General features: G+C 37.4%; 1 protein-coding gene and 1 long non-coding RNA gene across 3 annotated transcripts in view; one reads left to right on the forward strand and one right to left on the reverse strand.

Moving 5' to 3' along the window:
* LOC137632539 (uncharacterized) overlaps positions 1–16,672 on the reverse strand; it is a 288,390-nt gene extending 271,718 nt beyond the window's left edge. Inside the window, exon 1 of the long non-coding RNA XR_011042057.1 lies at positions 16,582–16,672. This is a non-coding gene — a long non-coding RNA (uncharacterized lncRNA). The remainder of the gene's footprint in view (positions 1–16,581) is intronic.
* Positions 16,673–20,633: 3,961 nt separating this feature from the next.
* LOC137632282 (uncharacterized) overlaps positions 20,634–22,174 on the forward strand; it is a 467,533-nt gene continuing 465,992 nt past the window's right edge. For both annotated transcript variants that reach the window (XM_068364175.1, XM_068364176.1), the window contains exon 1: positions 20,634–20,765. The gene's annotated coding sequence lies outside the window, so the exon portion shown is untranslated. The remainder of the gene's footprint in view (positions 20,766–22,174) is intronic.

Raw genomic sequence — 22,174 nt, forward strand, 5'->3', positions numbered from 1 at the left:
CTACAAAGAACTTGATAACTTTTTTAAAGGATTCTTTATAATCACACCGAAAAAGGCCATATTAATTCTAATGAACGATTGGGGGCAGTATAGTAAGCTAAGTAGAGCCAAATTTAAAGAAATTATGATAATCAGGACACTCATGAAAAATTATCTACAGTATTGCAATTGATTACCATGCAAAATCACGAAAACGGGTATGAGAAGGCTGCCACTCAATATATATATATATATATATATATATATATATATATATATATATATATATATATATATATATATATACACATATATGTGTGTGTGTGTGCGTGTGTGTATGTGTGTGTGGTAGCTCTCATACGAGAGAGAGAGAGAGAGAGAGAGAGAGAGAGAGAGAGAGAGAGAGAGAGAGGAGAGAGAGAGAGAGAGAGAGAGAGAGATATTCAGTAAATCCAAGTGTAGATAAATATGTAGATGAATTGAATTGCTAGTTTCATCTTACTCCAGTTCAGGGGAATCATTAAAATCATGAAATCAAATTAAAAAAAAAACGGAGAATAGGGTTCCCCTATCGCCTAGGGCGAAAAATACGACTTAACTTTACGAAATAAAATTACAAAGGACGAAAGAATTGCCTAACATACCAATAAAGTATGCAAGAATAAGAAATGACCAATTTACATAAATTTTAAGTATATATGCGATTTAAAAAAAAAAAAGAAAAAAAAAAAACGGAACAGATTCACTGCATTAAACATTTAAGCGATATATACGTACTGTACAATATTTGAGCTCTCATTTAATTCTAGCTAAAATGGTTAGAATAAAATCCCAAAAGAATGCATGAACACTTCATATACATTTCAAGGGCTAATATCAAGCCCCTGTCAGATATACACGCCAGTAACAATCAAGAGAAAAAATGGACTGAAACTCGTTCCTGAATATAGGGACCTCATGAAGCTTGCATAGCCGGCTTGATAAGAACTAGAAAATGCAACACGCCATGTCGTGTGGTAATATACATTTGATATATGAGCAATAACAATACTATCATCATCAACAACAACAACAATTGCCCTGCCAGTGTCTGTAAAAACGAAAATAATGAAATCATTATGGACCGCAAAATCTACCAGTAATATCTATAATTACATTGTTCGCAGTTGTTGATAATTTTGTTAGTGACATAAGAGTAATATTAATCAAATAATAGAGGTAATAAAATCCACAATAACAATAACTACGCTAGTAACCACGACAACATAAATGATAACAATAGTCGCCCAATATTTTACGAAACAAAAAAAGGGGGAAGATCCACTTGGTGCTAATTTATCAATGATAATAGCTCCGTGGCATCGTGGTGACAGGTTATTGCGAGTATAATAAGGGATAAAGTTGTGATATATCACTTTCGAGTGCAGACATTTGAATACAAAAGAACGAAAATAAGTAAGCAGCCGTAAACCTTTTAATCTCTGTTTATTCTGCATTTTATCCCCGCTAGAAAAGGACTCATGGGATTAGAAATAATTACCACGTTAGCTAAAGGTGGCTTGCAAATGTTGCAATGCATTTATACTTTACTGGTTTGCATTATCCTGGGCAGAATAGAACTATTCTAACCATTATGATTTACATCTCATTAAGAAAATAAACAACTCAGCAGGTCTTCAATGCGGGAAGAATGTACTTCCCCCTAAAATGATAGGCTGCATAACTACGGTACCACTGACCTCTTAATATTCTGAATTAAATCATTTGATTATAGATCATTCTCAAACTTTCCTGTTCCTGTCATTCTTAATAAAATTCTATATTTCCCAAATTAATAATTTCTATAGCAATAATTTTTTTTCAAGAGACTGGTGGTTTATAATGCGATAAAGTTTTTAAAATTCAGTAACCAATAGTCAGAGAGCGATTATTGTGTTTTACAAAACGCTGCTGTAATTTACGTAATATAGCAATGTTTAACAATCATTGTCTTTTCTATGGAAAGAACAGAAGTAAATACCTTTCATCTGAATTATTAAAAAAAAAAAAATGGAAAATCTCTCTCTCTCTCTCTCTCTCTCTCTCTCTCTCTCTCTCTCCACACACACACACACACACACGCACCTACCTTTAGTAAAACGTATTGGAAATCCACAGATATTTGTATGTATGAGTTGAGGCCACCTTGAATCCTTTTTTCGCACAAAATTATTTAGTTAAGTCTCACTCTAACTTGCTGCACGAAGGTTCGGATGTTAATACAAACGGTAAGACAGATTATTTTCTTTTGCTTACCTCTAAATTCAAAGCTTATAGTCAAAAGTGCATACTAAATGTGTTCGGAAATGCAAAAAAACAATTATGATTATTACAATGCGTGTATATATATATATATATATATATATATATATATATATATATATATATATATATATATATATATATGTATGTATGTATGTATATATATATATATATATATATATATATATATATATATATATATATATATATATATATGTAAATAAATGAGTCTCGTACCTCTTATATATATATTATATATATATATTATATATATATATATATATATATATATATATATATATATACAGTATATATCTAATTAAGAAACTATTAGTAGTTAACAATATAAAGGGACATTTGAATACAGAACTACTAATGATAATTCCTATTAGTGTAAATAGTGTTTGAAAAAATATCTTGAAGAATTCTATCATGAAATCAATGAGAGAGAGAGAGAGAGAGAGAGAGAGAGAGAGAGAGAGAGAGAGAGAGGAGAGAGAGAGAGAGAGAGAGAGAGAGAGAGAGAGAGAATTGAGGTGCGTCCAAAGGAAATGAGCTGTAAAGTGTTAGTATCGTTAATATAGTCACGCATTGCTATACTTGACGATAAAAAATATAGATGTATTTTAAGAGCAAAGTGTCTCGCAGGCGGTTATATTTACTGTTATTTTTTATATTAAGGGTATATGAGACTATATACACTGCGTTATTACCTCTCAGCTTCTATGATTTTAACTTTAAGAAACAGGTTCTATAAATAAGATTTAAATTTCTATTTACTACAGACTTTTATATTGATTATATTTTCAACCAATAATTCCTAAATATTTATTTTGAATCCTATTAGCTTTTATCTAAAAACTATGCTTATCCTATATTTTCTCTATATTTACTTTATATCTTATTATTAGCTTTAATATAAGTATTTTTACTTACCGAATTTACTCGTGCCAGCTCTATAAGAGTCAAGCTTGACTCATTGGGCTGGTTAATCTCTTCCCTTTAATAATAATAATAATAATAATAATAATAATAATAATAATAATAATAATAATAATAATAATAATAATAATAATAAACCCCCAACAGAGGTTTAATTTTTTTTAGGTTAGTTTGTTTGTTGGTTGGAAGGGTTACTTAAAAATGTGAACCACTTGAGTGGCAACAAGCGCTTTAATTTGAAGATCCAAACCTAGGCAACGGACCTTTTTGGAAGAAATGCAAGGATTGCTCAGCCTTGGCGGAGATTTGTGGTCCCCAAATGCTAATAACTTCTTTCTACATATTCTGACAATATACCAGTTTCCTTATCATTCATGCACATATGATTTCCTTCACTGAAAATGTTTCATCTACACCAACAATTAAGCCTTGCGTATCATTTAAATGGAATCAATCACTCCATGCTCCAAAGTTGGAGATGGTGAATGACATTTCATGATTCTTAATTCGATCTTAATGACGAAAAAATTATAATAATACAACAGCCCTTCAACGAGGAGTTGTATTTAGATCTATAGTCCAGTCACAGCACTGAATTACAATAATAAATATTTCTATTTTACAATTCATCGTGAATTATTTAGTATCTACCTCATAGTAAAATCAACATACAGAGATTTCAAATATTAATATCAAATCTACAAAAAGAATAATCTTCAAATAATTAAAAAACTTCCCTGTATGACATTCAGACCATAATCTCCAGCGAAAGAAAAAAAAAAAACGAAATAACTAGAGGCCCATGTTTAATTCCTTTCAATCGTGCCCCTAGACTTAAGAGTACTAATTCCCGATGTACACATTACCCATCCCTTCCATCAATGTCTTCACTTCTAGCAATAGACAACTTATCACCGAGAGGGGCTCCCCTATGCCTGTCTCCATTATCAGTAAACGCTGATGTGATGAAAATAAATGCCTGGACTATTCTGGAACCACACGGCAATGAATCTCTTTCCACCCATAGATCCCGGGTTCCATTTTCTAACTGATGTGACCGACTGTTCGTCTTCTGGAACTGAATTTGTTGCCAAATAGCTCAAGTAATCAATAAGCAAGTATGCCGATAAATGAACGGTCTTTATGAAGCGATTACTAATTATTCTCAAATCGTTTACTTGAGGGAAAACTCTAGGATTTAAAGATAATCTCATAATACAAACCGTCATTTTAGATCATCTATTTAAACTTAAAATATCAAAGACAAATCTTCACTGCTCTTGAGATGCATTGCATAATCAGAAACATTCTATTTTTTCGTGGGAAAAAGTTTATTTATCTACGTGGAATCGAAGTCATATATTGAAAATAAAGGAAAAACTACAGGTAATAAGTGGCATTATAAATATAGGGAGTTACAACTCTTAGTCTACAAGGGAAGACTCAGTTGTATTCAAGGATTTCATAGTGTGGGTGACTGCTGTCTATGTAACGTTAGTTTATTCATTCAAGATATTGACCAACTGTGGGAAAACCCCGCATTTAAAGTTACATAATCTTTATTAGCTATTACACCATACGAATCCTGCTCTTATTTCTCAATAGATATTTAAATTAACCTTGTTGTTGATTTCTAGATAAGCCATCACGCCGTGGGGATAAATTAACCCACCTGAAATATTGGCACTAAATAATACTTACCATCAAAACTGGCTTTACAAAAGAAAAATTTAAATTTGGTTAATAGGGTATTTAGAACAGGTATTAATGGGCTTTATTTTCTCCCGCACCGGTGTAGTCCTAAAATTCTAGTGTGATAATCGTATGCAGTAGCATTAAGTTATGTGAATTCTGCCAAATGAAAATATACTTTCAAACAATTCTGATCAGTTTAGGCTACCTACCTAAGACCTATGGCTCCAACAATAAACTGAATTCCCTTGGATGAAAACTGTAAACTTTATTTTCCTGGAATCTGATTCCCTTTAATTCATGGTAAGAATTATGTTTTCCAGTATGTTTACCAACAAATATTTCAACCTAAAACGCATCGGAGTAAGAAAATTAAGAATTATAGAAGGGTATCGTCATTCATATTTCCCTTTATACTTTATTCATCGTCAAACATTATCTTACTGGAGGCAATCGGTCCGATTAATTGTTCGTCAGTTCATAATAACTGTGACTCCCGTTGTCAAATATTTCCCCAAGACAAAAGCAAGACAGTTTTAAGATCCTTCATGTCTAACGACTAGTTCACACTCACGTATTTGAGAAGTGTGAAAACGAGTAGACCTACTAGAGAATTATATTCAAGCACGAATCACCACCTCTCGTCCAATCTACATTGAAAAAAAAACTAAATCAGTTACTCTATTGTAATAGTTACGGGAGATGACGATGATAGATACACACTCATATATATATATATATATATATACATAATATATATATATATATATATATATATTGGGAAAAGCAAGCCAGTGTATTACGAGCACTCTAAGTAGTTTTATTAACCAAAGGCGTACTAGGTAACTGTTGTTAGAGGTTGCTATTGGTTGCAGCCATAAAGGACTGAGTCATATGGCTAGCAACCACATCCGAAAACTATTTTTGAAATAAGAACAAGAATGTTAACACCATAAGAAGCCACCAACTGCCAGTAGAAAAAGGACAATGGTATTTCATATATATATATATATATATATATTATATATATATACATATATATATATATATATATATGTATATATATATGCACATATACATACATATATATATATATATATATATGTGTGTGTGTGTGTGTAATCAAGAAAGGAAACAAGGTATGCAAAGTGTGGAGATTAGGTTCGTGGGATTGTCTGAAGGGTCAATGAGCAAACTCTGGAAAAAAGAATGGATCAGAGAAATTTTTAGAAGGTTTGGTCATGGGGGAAAGAATGGACGGCATTGCGTGGTGTCGAATTTTTTTTGTAGTATACGGAGAAAACATGAAAAGATTTGGAAAGTTTGAATAAATGGTATAAAAGGGTATTGAAAAAATACAGGATCATGTTGGAAAATATAGGTGAATAGAGTGAAGGTAAGTTTGATGAAATGTTGATAAGCCTTCTGTGTAGCAGTTATTTACATTACAATTCACTGTACTCAATATTTTATGGCCTTATGTGATGTAGATGTACAAGAGAGAGAGAGAGAGAGAGAGAGAGAGAGAGAGAGAGAGAGTCAGCGTATGTAGATGTACTGGTACCCGATGTTTTATCGTGAAGTAAACCATTTCATATTATAAATCAAATTAATTTACCATGCTGTACTGCATACTTTACCCAACAGTAAATTACAGTAATAATTTACAACGAATATTCCAGTATTGTACCGTAAAATATGACATCAGAAATGGAACGCATCAGAATTGGTTTAAAAACAAAGTTACCATAGGGTATTTCATCGTTTACCTTACCTAGAATTTACAGTAAATTGTTCTGCATTATACATTTGACTAGAAGAGTTGGAAGACCCAGGCCTACATGGCTGAGGACTATGAAGCACGAAGTAGGAGATGATGAATGGAGAATTATTGAATTAAAATATCAAGATAGAGACGACTGGCGAAATCTAACCGAGGCCCTTTGCGTCAATAGGTGTAGGAGATTATAAATTTGACTGCATTGTGTGTTTTGTGTACTCTAATGTGGATCAGCTGCTTGCGTCTTAAAGATCCAATATTTTACCGAGATAAATAGACTTTTCGTGTGAAAAGTAAAGTAAACCATATCACATTCTAAACAATTCTTTTACTGTATACTTTACTAAGCGGTATATTACAGTAATAATTTACAAACATTTCAGTATTACTTAGAAACGGATGGCATCAGAATTGGTTTAAAAAACTTAGTTGCCGCAGGATATTTTAATGTTTACTTTACTAGTATTTACAGTTAAATACATATTTTACTGCACTGAGTGTATTTTATGTAATGTAGCTCTGAGAGAGAGAGAGAGAGAGAGAGAGAGAGAGAGAGAGTGTCGAGCTCACGGTTGAGCTACCAATGGTGAGGTGGTGTAATACTGATATTGATATGATTTTTTTTTTCACTTTGGATAGTTTGTATTATAATTACAAAGGTCATAAGAAGAGATGAGTAAAATTATTTTATTTTATTATGTACATTTTTATATCCAATGTTTCCTTTTTTATTTTTTGTGGAAGATGTCCATTTTTGGGCGACTCAAAGACAGGATGGAAGCAACTGAGTGAGTTTATTATAGAACACTCTTCTCTATATACAAAAGTTCAAGGCAACAGGAAATTTCATGTTCAAAATCAACACCATTACCATTGAAAAAAACAGACATGTTTTTTCAGGTTATTTTTAGTGCGAGGGGAGAGCGAAGATACAAGCAATATATACACAAAATGAACTATGTACGATCGTGTGACACACGGTTGGTACATGGCTCCCCCCCTAAAAATGACATACTGTACATGTTAAATAAGGAGCCCTGAATCTGGAGTGGTAGTAGCAAAACCTGCGACGATTAGCGGAAGTGAGTGGCTGTAGAAGTCGTTGGTTGGGGCGCGAGCGAGAGTGGATAATGGGTGGCTTTATTGCCGCTCCAGCTCGTCACGAGGTAGGCGTGTGTGTCCTACGGCATTCATAGGCGTGTGTGTCCTATGACATTCATAGGCGTGTGTGTCCTACGGCATTCATAGGCCTACGGCATTCACAGACGTGTGTGTCCTACAGCATTCATAGGTGTGTGTGTCCTACGGCATTCATAGGCGTGTCCTACAGCATTCATAGGCGTGTGTGTCCTACGGCATTCACGTCAGCTTCGGTTGAAGTTGAATAGGTGTACTCTTCGTCACGAGTGGAGGCGTTGATGGAGGTTTTGAAGGTCATGAAGTAGCTCTCCATAAGGACGTCGGCTTTAGTCATCAAGTCCTTTAAGGGTTTACTATCGACATCGGGTATGGCAGCGCGTAGAGGTTCGGGTAAACGGCTTACCCAAAGGGCACGAAGTAGGTTCACCTCACGAGGAGAGCCGTCTGCGGCAGGTTGCAGGCGAGTGATACTGGTCATTTTCCCGAGGGTGAGCGAAGCCCTTTGGTCCCCCAACGGTTGTTGAGAGAGCTGAAAAAGCTCTGATACGGGCGGCTGGCGACAGCGAGTACTGCTGCAGAAGGTATGCATTGATGGCATCATAGTAATGGTGAGAGGTGAGAGGTGAGGGGTGGGGGGAGGAGCGAGTCACTCTGGGGTCACCAATGTGACGGGCCGAGAGAAGGTTGGAAGCAACTGAGTGAGTTTATTATAGAACACTCTCCTTTATACACAAAAGCTCAAGGCAACAAGAAATTTCATGTTCAAAATCAACACCGTTACCATTGAGAAAAATAGACATGTTTTTTCAGGTTCTATTTAGTGCGAGGGGAGAGCGAAGATACAAGCAATATATACACAAAATGAACTATGTACGATCGTGTGACACACGGTTGGTACAAAACTGTAGTAGTTTCAGCATATTGACTGAGAAACGAGGCATTACTTGCTCAGAAGAGTGACTGTATAACTAGAGCACTCCTGAGAACAATATGGTAATCATCTGAAGAGTATCTTGCTGTACAAAGTGTATTCACAAACCTTTTGTAATAAAGTGAAAAAACATATGTTCCGATGTCTCATTATCCGATGTTTCTTCCAGCTTTGAGATAACTCTTGGCCTTCATTCCTATTGACATGAGACAGCATAGGTAAAAGGTATTAAAACACCCTCCACTGAGTACACAGATATTTCCATAATGTTGTGTGCACCAACGTTTCTTCCTACTATGGGACAAGTCACTCAAGAACGGAGGTTTCTGGTATAGCATTGTATCTCCCATGAGGAGAGCAATGGTAGAAGTTATGGATACAGTCGTCAGTCACTTTTCTCGAATTCACTTTGTGCCGAGTTTCTCAGGCGAGCCAACGTTCCAATTTTCATGGCTATCCTCGAAATGAGGCAAACTTCAACTGTCAATAATTTTATCGATAAAATATGACAAATTTGGAAGTAATTCGCATTTTTCCTAACTATACAAACCAGAGTCTTTCACATAGGAGAATGCTAACAGCAAAACTGGAACATGGCAGTTCAAATTTTATAACGAGGTGTAGGTAGTAGTCCAATGGTTACTGCCGAGGGTTTCCCCTGCTTATTCACAAAGTAGTAAACTTTAATTGCAGCCGGGACTTTCTCAGGGGTTGGTGATGGCAGGAAAGTATGAGAAAAGGACTCAGGCTTGTGTAGTTAGGAAAAGTATGAATTACTTCCAAATTCATCATTTGTTCCGGCACAAATACAAACCTCGTCCTTTACATAGGAGACTCATCTTTAGGCGGAAGGAGGCTTCTGTCCTAACTGGCTGGATTCCTAAACTCGGACCTTGTAAGTAGTGGGAGTTCAGGTTCCTTACACCTCATGCCCCACTGATGAGACGACCAGCAAGTCCATGGCCCATGCAATAAAGGATACTGAGCACTTGAGCAGAAAATCTCTGTTTCGTAACGCTGAGTATACGTATACTAATGGGTCTGCCTGGTTCGAACAGAGCAAACAGAGTTCAAACCCTTGTTGATTTCTTTGCTCTTGGTGGAGGACTGGCTAACCCTAATTCTTCCACTGGCAGAGGAAAACAATGGGAGTGACTTATTAGGATACCTGTCAACTGTAACGCATCTGTCTTGAGACTTACGCATTTTAGTCTTGTGTCACGCACTAAAGAGCAGCACCAAAATCTCAAGCCTTAAATAAAATAAAAATAAAAATAATTGATAACAGATGACAGGACATTTGGGAACAAAGTAAACAAACTTGAGCAGCAAGTGCGGTTTTCATAGCTGCGACAGTTGCAATTTAGAATATTTGCTTTGATTTGATTAACCAAAAGGACAATGTAGACAAGGGACAAGTGGCTCACTTAAGCAGTTGTGGTGTATCTTTTGTTGAATATTCCATTTACTATAACTAGCCAAGAATTGGAATTTTGAAATGTGATTTACTGTTTATCTGCAATGTGCACATGGTGAAAAAGATTATGAACATTCCTGTGCCAAAAAATACAATCATTTCCTGACTGGATAAATATTTTCCAAATTATCCTACTGTAAGGACATCGCTCCCTCCGTCGTTCAGCATTCTCATCGAATTCTCCTTTCGCCACACTGTGGCTAATTGTATATATTTGTTCCGCTCACTCAGAGCTACAATTTCATGTATTTCTCATTACATTGCATTATTTCATTGACTTGTATTTCGAGTATTTGAACGTGTGAAGAAACACACTTTTTGTGGTGGTTGGTTGTAGCCAGATTGGCGCCAGCGCGCATGCTACATTTCCGTCCGCGCCTTGTAATATATTCTCGCACCTGTTTGAATAAACCGTCAGTTGTTGGTGATAGCTCGTCTCACTGTCCTTATAACTGGTGACCCCAGAGTTGAAGTAGCATCAGCGGTTTTGGCTTTGCCATTAACGGACTCACTACGGCCGTGCTACCTTCTTTTACTCCGTTACCTTAGGCGTGAGCTTCGGCCTTTGGTTATCCCACACCTTGGTGCGTTTGTAAGGCAGTAGGATGAGCTTATCCGACATTTCAACTTCTCACCTCTTCACCGATTCGTCGACTGACCACAATGGCGGATTCAACCCGCCCAGCACGCCCAACGGCCTCGCCTCCACGCCCAAAGTCAAACTGCCGCCATTTTCTCAACACAACACCGCTTCCTGGTTCCTGAGAGCAGACGTACTCTTCAGAGTCGCTAGGCTCAGCGACTCCTGCGCCAAAACCGACATCGTTCTCACCTCCATCCCAGAGGAGGTATTCGACAAGATTTCCCCATGGCTCAACGCCCAGGCTGGCCAAGTTTCCTACAACGACCTGAGAACGAAACTAATCGGTATCTACTCACTCTCTGTTTCAGCGAGGGCACAGAAGGTCCTGGATCTCGCCGGCAAACCCATGGGTGACACTTTTCCTGTCAGAGATATGGCTCGCTCTGGCAAACCTGATGGGAACGACGCTCCACAGCACCACGGCATACAACCCCGCAGCAAACGGCATGGTCGAACGAACTCTTCGCGCCCTCAAGGCGTCCCTGATGGCGAGCTGCACCGACGCGGACTGGAAATCACGCCTTCCTTGGGTACTTCTCGACCTTCGCACCGCCCCTCGCGCAGATGGCGAACCATCGCCCGCTGAAAAGGTTTACGGAGAGGCGCTCACAGTTCCCGGCGAATTCTTTCCCACATCAACCGACGACATGCTGCTGGATCACCTTAGGGACATCGCCAGGAAGTTTAGGCCATGTCTTAAAACTTACCAGGACAGAACTAAGCATTTCAAGCCGAGGAACCTGGACGACTGCGGATATGTTTTCGTCCGCGTCGACGCTCATCGACAGCCGCTGACCAGACCCTATCGCGGCCTCTACAGAGTCATCAGTAAAACGACGAAAGCCTTCCTTCTCGACGTGCATGGCCAAGAGGACTGGGTCTCAATAGACCGTGTGAAACAGGCGTATCTCGAAGGAAGCGACACTGCCTCCGCGGGACCTGGCAGATCCAGAGTGCCACCTCAAAACAAGGCGCCCAATGAGAAGAAGAGCAACAAACGACGGCGAGAGGTAGCTATCCATACGCCGACCGCCAACGCGCCCCTTCATTCAAAAACTAGAGGAGCCCTTCGACGCCCGAAACGATACGAAGACTAACCTTATCAGCCTTCTACGCCGCCTGATGTCTTGGGGGGGGAGTACTTGTAAGGACATCGCTCCCTCCGTCGTTCAGCATTCTCATCGAATTCTCCATTTCATTTGAATTCTCCTTTCACCACACTGTGGCTAATTGTATATATTTGTTCCACTCACTCAGAGCTACGATTTCATGTATTTCTCATTACATTGCATTATTTCATTGACTTGTATTTCTAGTATTTGTACGTGTGAAGAAACACTTTTTGTGGCGGTTGGTTCTAGCCAGATTGACACCAGCGCGCGTGCTACATTTCCGTCCGCGCCTTGTAATATATTCTCGCACCTGTTTGAATAAACCGTCAGTTGTTGGTGATAGCTCGTCTCACTGTCCTTATGATAAAAACAGGACATATTGCATGAAAAAAGAAATTATTGCAGACTATAAAAATTTTTTGTCACCTTAACCGGTTATGTAGATTTATGTCCTTATTTCATCCGTTGCATGCGGTGCATTGCATTTTTAGGAAAATAAAGCCACCAAAAGCCTTAAAATGCCCTTCAAAAAGCACAAAAATTGTTTTCGGCACAAAGAGCTTTGCCCGCGAAAACTGCCCAACCAAGGGCCTCGCCCTGGACCCCAGGCTTATCTCCAGCACTTCTATCAAAAGGAGTTAACAACTGTGTATATGGTGATTTATGTAAAACTCCTAATGATCAGTCTTTAGAGGACTACTTGTAGAAAAAAAATGGAAGGGCAGCAGTCCCATCTTATTTCATGTGTTCAAAGCCAGATGACTAACTATGTTCTTGAGACAGAGGGAACTTAATGTACGAACCAATACTCGTACAAAAGTTTGCCCCTCTGGGAGGTAAAGTGCTACAAACCAGCATGCCTGATATCCTTGTTTATTGTCTTCTTCCTTGTATAAATCGAATGATGATCATAATTATGCACACGTATAGGGTGTAAGGAATACCTGTATTGCAAATTTCAGGGTGATTTGTATTTTTCCCAAAGAAACAAACTGAGTATAGATCCAGTCATATTCTTCCAGAAACCTTAGGAATCTTTTACAGGTACTGTCTATACAAAATATTTCTAGGGAGAGTGTGAGGGGCTAGTAGAAAACTCCTATCTTCTGAAGTAGAGAGACTGGTGATCTGGACATAATTTCTTTATTCCTACGATGATTGAAAACGCTCCCTGCTGAAAGTTCTTTGATTCTGAAGAGAGAGGGAGAGCGTGAGGGTGACCCAAATTCTATCAGTGACAATTATCGGCAAAAGAAAACTACTCTGGGAGATCTTGATCCATAATGGGATCAAATGTATGGATCACCCACATGAGTAACTCTACATTGATGGTCACAACTCTTGAAGTCTACTGGTTTGACCTACCAGTCATAATCGTGTGGTAGCGCAACAGAGCGCATGTATTAGTGCATGCTCATAGCTCTCACAGGTGCTAGAGTATCTTGTCAAAGAGAACTTACACTTGCACTTTTATGAGCGCTTAAGAGTGATGTACATAACATTGGGGTGGAGTAAACCACCTGTTCTAAACCTCTGATGGCCTGAGCACACACCAGAGGTTTAGTTAGGTTAGTCCCAAGCATGCATTCCTGTGTTCACCTCAAGCACACACATCTAAACAATTTGCTTAACTAGTGATACTGTTGCGACCCATCTCAGAATCTGCACCGTGTTGGAATATTCTCACTTGGGGCTGCACAATGTGAAGATTCCCAGATCGCGCGACCAAGTTGGAATCGTATTTTGGTTGCTGTGGAGTGAAACAGATTCACGTAAATACGCCGACTAACTCGTTTTCCTTATATGGCAATAGGTGTGTTAACAGTATTAGGTTCTATGGGGTGATCCCTTCGTCGTATATGCAGTGATCAGGCAATTATGTAAAGTCAGGTCATTATGTGTGTTTAATTTGTTTCCAAGGCGTTATTGTAGTGGTTAATTGCAATTACCATTTGGTTTGATGGATGTGTTAGGTAGTGGCATTAAGGGGGTTGTCGTAGGGGCTAGGCCTAGGTAGGGGTACAGGGCCCTAGGTTAGGTGGTTGTATTAGGGTCGGTAGTGCCGCGAAAATCACTGTGGCCTTAAGGGGGGGCGGAGGCGCCCCCCCCCCCCCGGTAGGGCTAGATAGGGGTACAGTGCCCCTAGGTTAGGTTGAGTGGGTGCATTAGGTTCGGTAGTGCCCTGAAAATCACTGTGGCCTTAAGAGGGGGTAGCAGGAGGGCGGAGCCCCCGCCCCGGTAGGCCTTGGTAGGGGTACAGGGCCTCTAGGTTAGGTTAGGTGGGTGTATTAGGTTGGGTAGTGCCCTGAAAATCACAGCGGGAACCCAACACTGCATTCCAACTTTGCCGCACAAAGTAAGAATTCTAACATCGCGCAACCCGATTCGGAATCGGCGCACATTCCAACATAGCGCGGAACAATACTTCTAGATGCTGAGCATCTGGGTGAGGTGTTAGGGTGAAAAGCGTGTCTAGGTGACGCAAGTTTCTCTGGATTAGGCATGTGTGGGTGAGAGGGTCTGGGCGAGGAGCATGTGGTAGAAGAGAGCTTCTGTATATCTGGATGTTGAATAAGGGAAGGTATCACAGAAAACCTCAATTTCAAGTGTATTTCAACAATCAACAATTAGTTTTTTATTTTTAGTTGTGATCAGCCAACCTCAAGACTATCGAGAATATATGCACATATGAATAACAAAAAATATCGTTTATATAATTAATTAACTCAATATAAATTCCTACTGAAAATTGCATTAGCACCAATTTCTTATGGAATACACTAGTATTAATAGAGTACATTTCGTTTATAGCTATTATTATTAATCACCATATGAATACGTTCTTTCTTTCTCTCTGTACACAGATTTAACAGAAATCTTTGTTTTCTTAAGAAGTGTCAGTTAAATCCTACACACAAAATAAACTTTTATTTTGCTTAAATATATTTTCAACCGTAGGCTTGACTTGAAACACATCATTCGATTTTGTCCGCAAATTTGTAGCTTTACCCAACAACATAACGTATATGTACGGACAAATGTCTAAAATAATCCTGATTTTCGTTGTTATCTGAACTTCGTTTAATAATTTTTGTACTTTTCTATTATCAATTCAAGATGTATGATAACAACAGCTATTACTGATTGTTTAAAATTTGGTTTTGTTTTCAGCTTTTTTTCAAAGTCATGACTACCACGATTATGCTCAAATAAAATTAACAGGGTATTGTTGATATAATTTTGCTCCCTATCTTGTAATCCTCGAAGAAAAGGAGAGCAGTGTAATGAACTCTTGACCGGTTTCTTACTAAAAAGTATATCGACCAACAACAACAGCCAGAATTATCTGTTGACGCGGACGATCCACAGCCATCTACGTACATGATGTAAAGAAACTGAATGTAAATATAGGCAAATTTAACAACTAAGACTATTTCATACTATCCCTAAATAATTTTAATAACTTCACTTATTATCTAACCCTTATCTTATACCATCTTAGAGCAAACCACATTCACAAATAAAGAGCCCACAATATTAACATGCCAAATTGTAAACATTCACATTATGTACTACATTAAAAACTAAAATTTATTGGTTTGTAAGCTTAAAATAGACTTTTATGAATCATATATTATTCAAATTGCATTTATAAATAAAATGGTTATTTGTGGTTTAGCCTAGTGATAAGTAAATTCAACTTAATTCGTTTTTCAAATTGAGGCACCTCTCTTGGACCCAATTACTAACATAGGGCGAGGCATACCTGGATATCTTAATATTTAACAGTGTAACTAATAATGAATCAATCATTATATATGCAAGTGATTACAAACAGAAAAATTAACAAACAAATAATTGTGGCAAGTAAAGTGTAGGGTACTTAAATATACTTTCCAACAAAACAACAGAGTGGAGAGGTACAGTAATAGTAGGATTTAGTCCGTTTTGAGAAAAGCTTGCTTATTTGCGTAATGCAACTAACATAACACTTAAGATAGCTCAACCAAAAATAGAAAATGCAATCATATGTTTAAAGCATGATTTAAACCAAGTGATTTTGAGGGGGCCCTATCTTAGAAGGCGCTTATTAAGCTAATCCATAACTAAGGCTAGGAATTTTCATTGGCTTTAGAACAATAGGAAATGGGCACAACATAATTCTTGAAAACTGCAGGGTTTCTCAGACAGACCTTTGAGTGCAAGCAACTAATGAAAATATATAAAAGAAAGAATAGATAAATAACATGACTACAAAAACAAGCAAGGCGATGAAAATCTCCCAAAGTAGGCTACTATCTAACTTTGTAAATCCTGCTGAACAAGCATAGTGCTTTTACTCTTCAACTTGGAATAGAAAATTCAATTAAAAGTACGCAGGGTCATGTAATCCATTAAAATCTCCCTTACATACATACATACACACTCACACACACACACAATATATATATATATATATATATATATATATATATATATATATATATATATATATATATATATATATATATATATATATGTGTGTGTGATCACTTATGAAAGTGCAAATTCATGATAAAAGTAAACTAGACAAACAAGACTAACCTTATCTGGGATTTGTCACTGGGATCCTTTGTTTATCTTGAACACTTTCCAGTAGCATTATTATTGGCAGTACTTATAGTCCAAAACGGATCTGAAAAATAATTAAACGGTTAGGGAACTTGAAACTTCATTAGTGCATATTTCTACTCATATATATCTACTGTATAGTTAATATGATCAGATGTGTACCTGCGTTTAGTTGTGTGGTTAAATTTATGGAAAGACACGGGACAACATTTCTAAGAGAAAATAAGACTTATACTACAGTAAATGATGTGATTTCAATTAATTTGACCTTTATTTTTACTGCAAATAAGCAGTTCTACAGTTATGGACACCCGTCCCGACGCACACAGGTGAGGTGGGAACCTGAGATTTTGGGTGTGCAAAAACAAGACAAAACATGATTATCTAACACTTTCGAGATTTGTAAAAGGGCACAGATGCTAACAAACCCACCAAACCTAACCTAGTAATTCCCACTTCACAGACCTAGTCAGGGGGCAAGCCCCTGGACTTCCCTTCCCAGATCACAAATTTATGGAAAAACACGGGACAACATACATTTCTAAGAGAAAAAAACTTGTACTACAGTAAATGATGTGCTTTCAATTAATTTGACCTTTATTTTCACTGCAAATAAGCAGTTCTACCGTTATGAACACCCTTCCCGACAGACACAGGTGGGAACCTGAGATTTTGGGTGTACAAAAAACAGGACAAAACATGATTATCAAACACTTTCGAGATTTCTAAAAGGGCACAGAACCTAATAACTCACCTAACCTATCCTAGTAATTTCCAGGTCACAGACCTAGCCAGGGGGGAAGCCCCTGGAACCCCCCTTCCCAAATCATAAACTTTCCCAGGTTAGAGACCTAACCAGGAGGCAAGCCCCGGACTCCCTTTTCCAGGTCACAGAACTAGCTGGGGGCAAACCCCAGGTCACAAACAAAATTGAATCACAAATAAATCATTACATTGTCATAGAGTAAATCACAAATAATTCCTTATACAGTATTATGATTGAGACGTGGAAGGTTGGGGGTCATAACGGTCTCTTTCCACCTGGCGTTGTTGTGGAAGGTAGAGGTGGGCGAATAGAGATGATCAAGAATTGGTGCAGTAAAGTGGTTTTTGAGTAATGATGAATGAATAAAAATCTTGGAAAATACTGACGGAAATACTTTGATTATTACCAGGCCTTTCAATCCACTCCTTCACTTTCCTCCATAGGTGTTCAATATTCTGAGAATGGGTGCCTGGTCTGAGGGGTCGACAAAGTGTTCCAAGTGATTAATGGTTCTGTGCTCGTAGCCCAACTCTTGTGACGAGCTACACGCACCCCACTTGTCACTTATAATGATACTATCTACCTTAATATATTTTTGTATCAGGGGAATAAGGGTAGAAGCATCACTTTTCCTAGGTAAAGGTTCAAGTAAGGAATTAATAAAATACTTTTTGACACTTGTTTGATTCCCCCAAACACGCATATCAAACTCAAACGCCGTCACAGTCGTACTTGGCCTTACCAAAGTGAGATTTTTCAATCTCCACTATTAATCCATCACCACCAATAGCCTCTTGATTACCCCCCCCAAAAAAAAAACATTCTGTTACCTCAAAACAGATACCCCTCCTGTCAGCTTTTGTATTGGGAGAAATATGGTGGCTTTTGATGACTGTTTCATGGCCCCAATGTTTGCTAAGTCAGTGGTTTACAAAAAGAATCAGTTTCCACGGTTCGACATGGGCCTTATCAAGGAACGTTCCTTTATAAGCATTAACACTATACCCACACCTACGTCTCCTTTTTGTCTTGGCAATCCTTACAGAAGCATTGCAGTAGAATACAGTATGTGCTGGTCTTCCCTAAGTGCCATGTCAGAATCGCACTTGAGATACTTTAATCTTTGAGGGATAACACAATGAGCTTTCTAAAAGTCATCCACTACGTATACCAGGAGTACCATGATTATCACCATGAAACATGAAACTTGGCTATAGCATCAAAATAGCCAAAAGAGGAGCCATTACACTTGGTACATTGGACTCCATAATTTAAATCCGACAAGTAACACAGCCATAAAGGAACTGAAAACTTAGAGAAGTGCCTATGTCACACTCCGGCATACATGCATGCCCAAATATGGTAAACTTTTCCATATGGTAGGGGAAGGACGTGGGTGCGGAGGAAGCATAAAATCGTAATGGAGCATTAAGTAGGAGGGCTTGTATGCTGGAAGTATAAACTTGTAATCATGCAAGAAACCATGTACAAATGCACGAAAGGGAGCAGAAACATTTGACTCGCAAAACGTAAACTAAAAGATGAAATAAATATTTCAGGGGAAGAGGATCACCACATTTTGTGCAATTTTTCAGGGACTTATTATGAATCCCAGAGAATAATGTATAGAAAAGAAAAGGTTGGTTTTACAATTATATATCGATTCGCCAGTAAATTTTGACAACCCAAAAACCCTGGTTCCTGCTGGGTGGCTGCCATCACCCTAGGATATATTAGGTTATATATTATTAACTATCTATAAGCGAGGGAAATAAAGATAATTTTCAAAGAAAAGTATAGTTTTCCTATATATACCAGAATTTTTTTTATTAGTAAAGTTTGTCCCATGTAGCTCTATAATAATACCATTTGTGTGCAGGCCAGAGTAGGGCTCAAAACTATACTGTACCTGTAGCCGACAATCCTGGGCTGGCTTAAAGACTTGTCAAGAAAGAAAATTCTGTAATTATATGTGAAAAAAAATTAGGTCAGCTACCGATAAAGTAATGATATACATGAATGAGAAGGAAAAAAGTTTATGTTGTCAGATGAAGTATTCCAGTTTACATAGGCCTATATCTTTATACAAGTCTGGTAAACATTAGACAATCTAAATTTATTTAAGCCGCTAGCATAATTTTTCAAGACCGATTCAATAATCATATATCTACATCTCCAATACCGCAGATGAAGCAAAACTACAAAACTTTAAACACAGTTATGTGGTTAAGGTATTACTGTTTCGTTTCCTCTACCGTTATTTTCCTCCACCTATATTGAGGTAACCAATTTTGTCCTCGGCAAAATATAATAGGCATATTTCTCTCCGACTATTTGCCTACTAATTTCAATACCTATCATCTTAACTTATGTGAAATCATATACTCTCTAATTCTAAAATATGCCACTGCCGACTATTGACTCCAATGTAAGAGCAAACATTTTCATATCGATATGGGTTCATGGCAGCTTTGGAAACTGGTGTAGTCCATCATTAACACCAGAAATATTATCCATTGTCCATAAAAATCAAATTAATTCTAAATTCATGAAAACTATGGTGTTTAAAGAGCATTTGAATAATGTCTCGGACTTGAATACTTACATCTGTTAAGTTAAAATACGATAATATTACACACGATAACGATCACAAACACATAGTAATAATACTAACTCTCGCGTTGGCTTAAGGTTGCATTGTTGCCAACTTAATCGACGCCTACCTTACATAATTTTTTTTCTTATTTTTCTTTTTTTGAAAATGCAGACATTAAGCCATGGAATGCAATCCCTGTCATTAATCACGGAACCCTAATCAATTCCTCTATCACAACTGAGACCATTGGACCGTAGCCTAGGCCTAGTGGATAACCTAGGATTCACACTACCAAATAATAAGGTAAGACACTTAGGCAACCCTGGAAGGGTCACAGGGGAGGTAGATAAGGACACAGCAATCCCAAGTTAGTTAAAAAAAAAAGTGAAAGCCACGAAATAAGACGGCAAATAGTTTCATCATCCCCTAACTGAATAACCAAATTAGACTTAGACTTTCACCATCACAGATCGATCACATTGTAACAAGCTACCATATGATTAATTAAGCCTCTGAAATTGGTTACTATGACAACCCTAGTAAAAAATCAAGTAAAACAACACTTTCATATATATCATGTAGATAAGTGTAGTATATTCCTTGAGGTAAATCGTACCCTATCCTAATCACGAACTCTAAGAGGAATTCACAAAATCCTTGCTGGCAACATTGATTCATGGATTTCCCGGCTGATTCGAGTTTGGCAAATTTGTTTACTTAGTGTTACTGTATACTGTGTTGTGTTTTTGTGTAATTTGATCAATTCAAGAATTATTTCAGCGACAGGTGCTCTTGGTAAGTTTTGATGCAACGATACCATATATCCCCTTGTGGATTGGTACTCAAAATACGCTTTAATTTGACCTTGAAATATGTCAGAAATTCCCTGACATTGTGACTGCTGTTCCTTCAGCGGTTTAGGGGAAGCCTGTCCCCCAAAGAATGTATTAAATACGATGTATGCATTTTGGGTTTTGTGAATTTACTTAGGTATTGGTAGTTATATGATACAGCCAAATAAATATATTAGTATTTACAGCAAGATTAGGTGTAAAATGCATAAATTCCTGTCTAGGCCTAGTCCTACGTTAGGATACTCCAATATGTGGCCGTTACTTCATATTTATCTTGTTTAAATGAACCATGGCATTATTTTGTATCTAATCCAGTCCGTGCAAATGGCCATTGTTAATGTATACCTATTTTTTGGTAAGAATAATGTTATATGAAAGTAAATTTGGTTAATTTGTTGTTAAACGGCTAATTTGCTTACCCAGCTATACTAGGCCTAACGATATCACATCCAGTCGGTAAAGTTGTTTTGTATTACAGGGTGTGATTTCGAACAGAAAATATATGTTTTCCAATAGAAAATAACATGATTTAACCGAATATGACCTTCATTTCAACCACAAACAAACAGATCAACCAATTCGACTAACTTTAAGTTGCCGAATTGATTGCTGTTATCACGGATGAAATGAAGGTGGAAACTGGTTAAATCACGTTATTTTCTACAGGAAAACATATTTTCTGTTAAAATTATTAAATATAATGTCTTTTATTAGATATATTTTATTGAAATACTTGAATTTAATGACTTGTTGAAATTCGGTGTCACTGAACTCACGTATGTACTGCGAACGGTAACATTAGCAACGGTACACAACGTTACTAACGTTAGGATGATACACAGCGTTACCAATGTTACTGTGGAATTAGTAACGTTAGCAATGATACGGAATTATTATCGTGTGTATTTTAAAGAATTTTTCCATATACCCTTTACACAATATATAAAAAAGTACAAAAAGGGTACAGAACCTAACAAACCCACCTAACCTAACCTAGAAGTTCCCAGGTCACAAACCCAATATAATGCCCTTTGTTATATCACTTCACTCACATTACGGTAATGTTAGTACTGTTACGATAACATTATATATAATGGTTCTTGTTTCGCCATTAGCTCGCTTTGCTCGCATGAAAATAATACATCAAGCTTGTATGTACTGGCAAGCGGTAATGTTGAGCTGCGCACGCTAACATTAGTAATGTTACGCTAATATTACCAACGCTAAATAAAATGGTTCTTGTTCCTCACTTACGATCACAGGAAAATAAAACGTCACCCTCGTATGCATTGGCAATTGGTAATGCTGAGCTTCGCACTCTTAACAAAATATAATAAAACTAAGACATTA

Source organism: Palaemon carinicauda, chromosome 41 (genome assembly GCF_036898095.1).
Source record: "Palaemon carinicauda isolate YSFRI2023 chromosome 41, ASM3689809v2, whole genome shotgun sequence".
Lineage (NCBI taxonomy): Eukaryota > Metazoa > Arthropoda > Malacostraca > Decapoda > Palaemonidae > Palaemon > Palaemon carinicauda.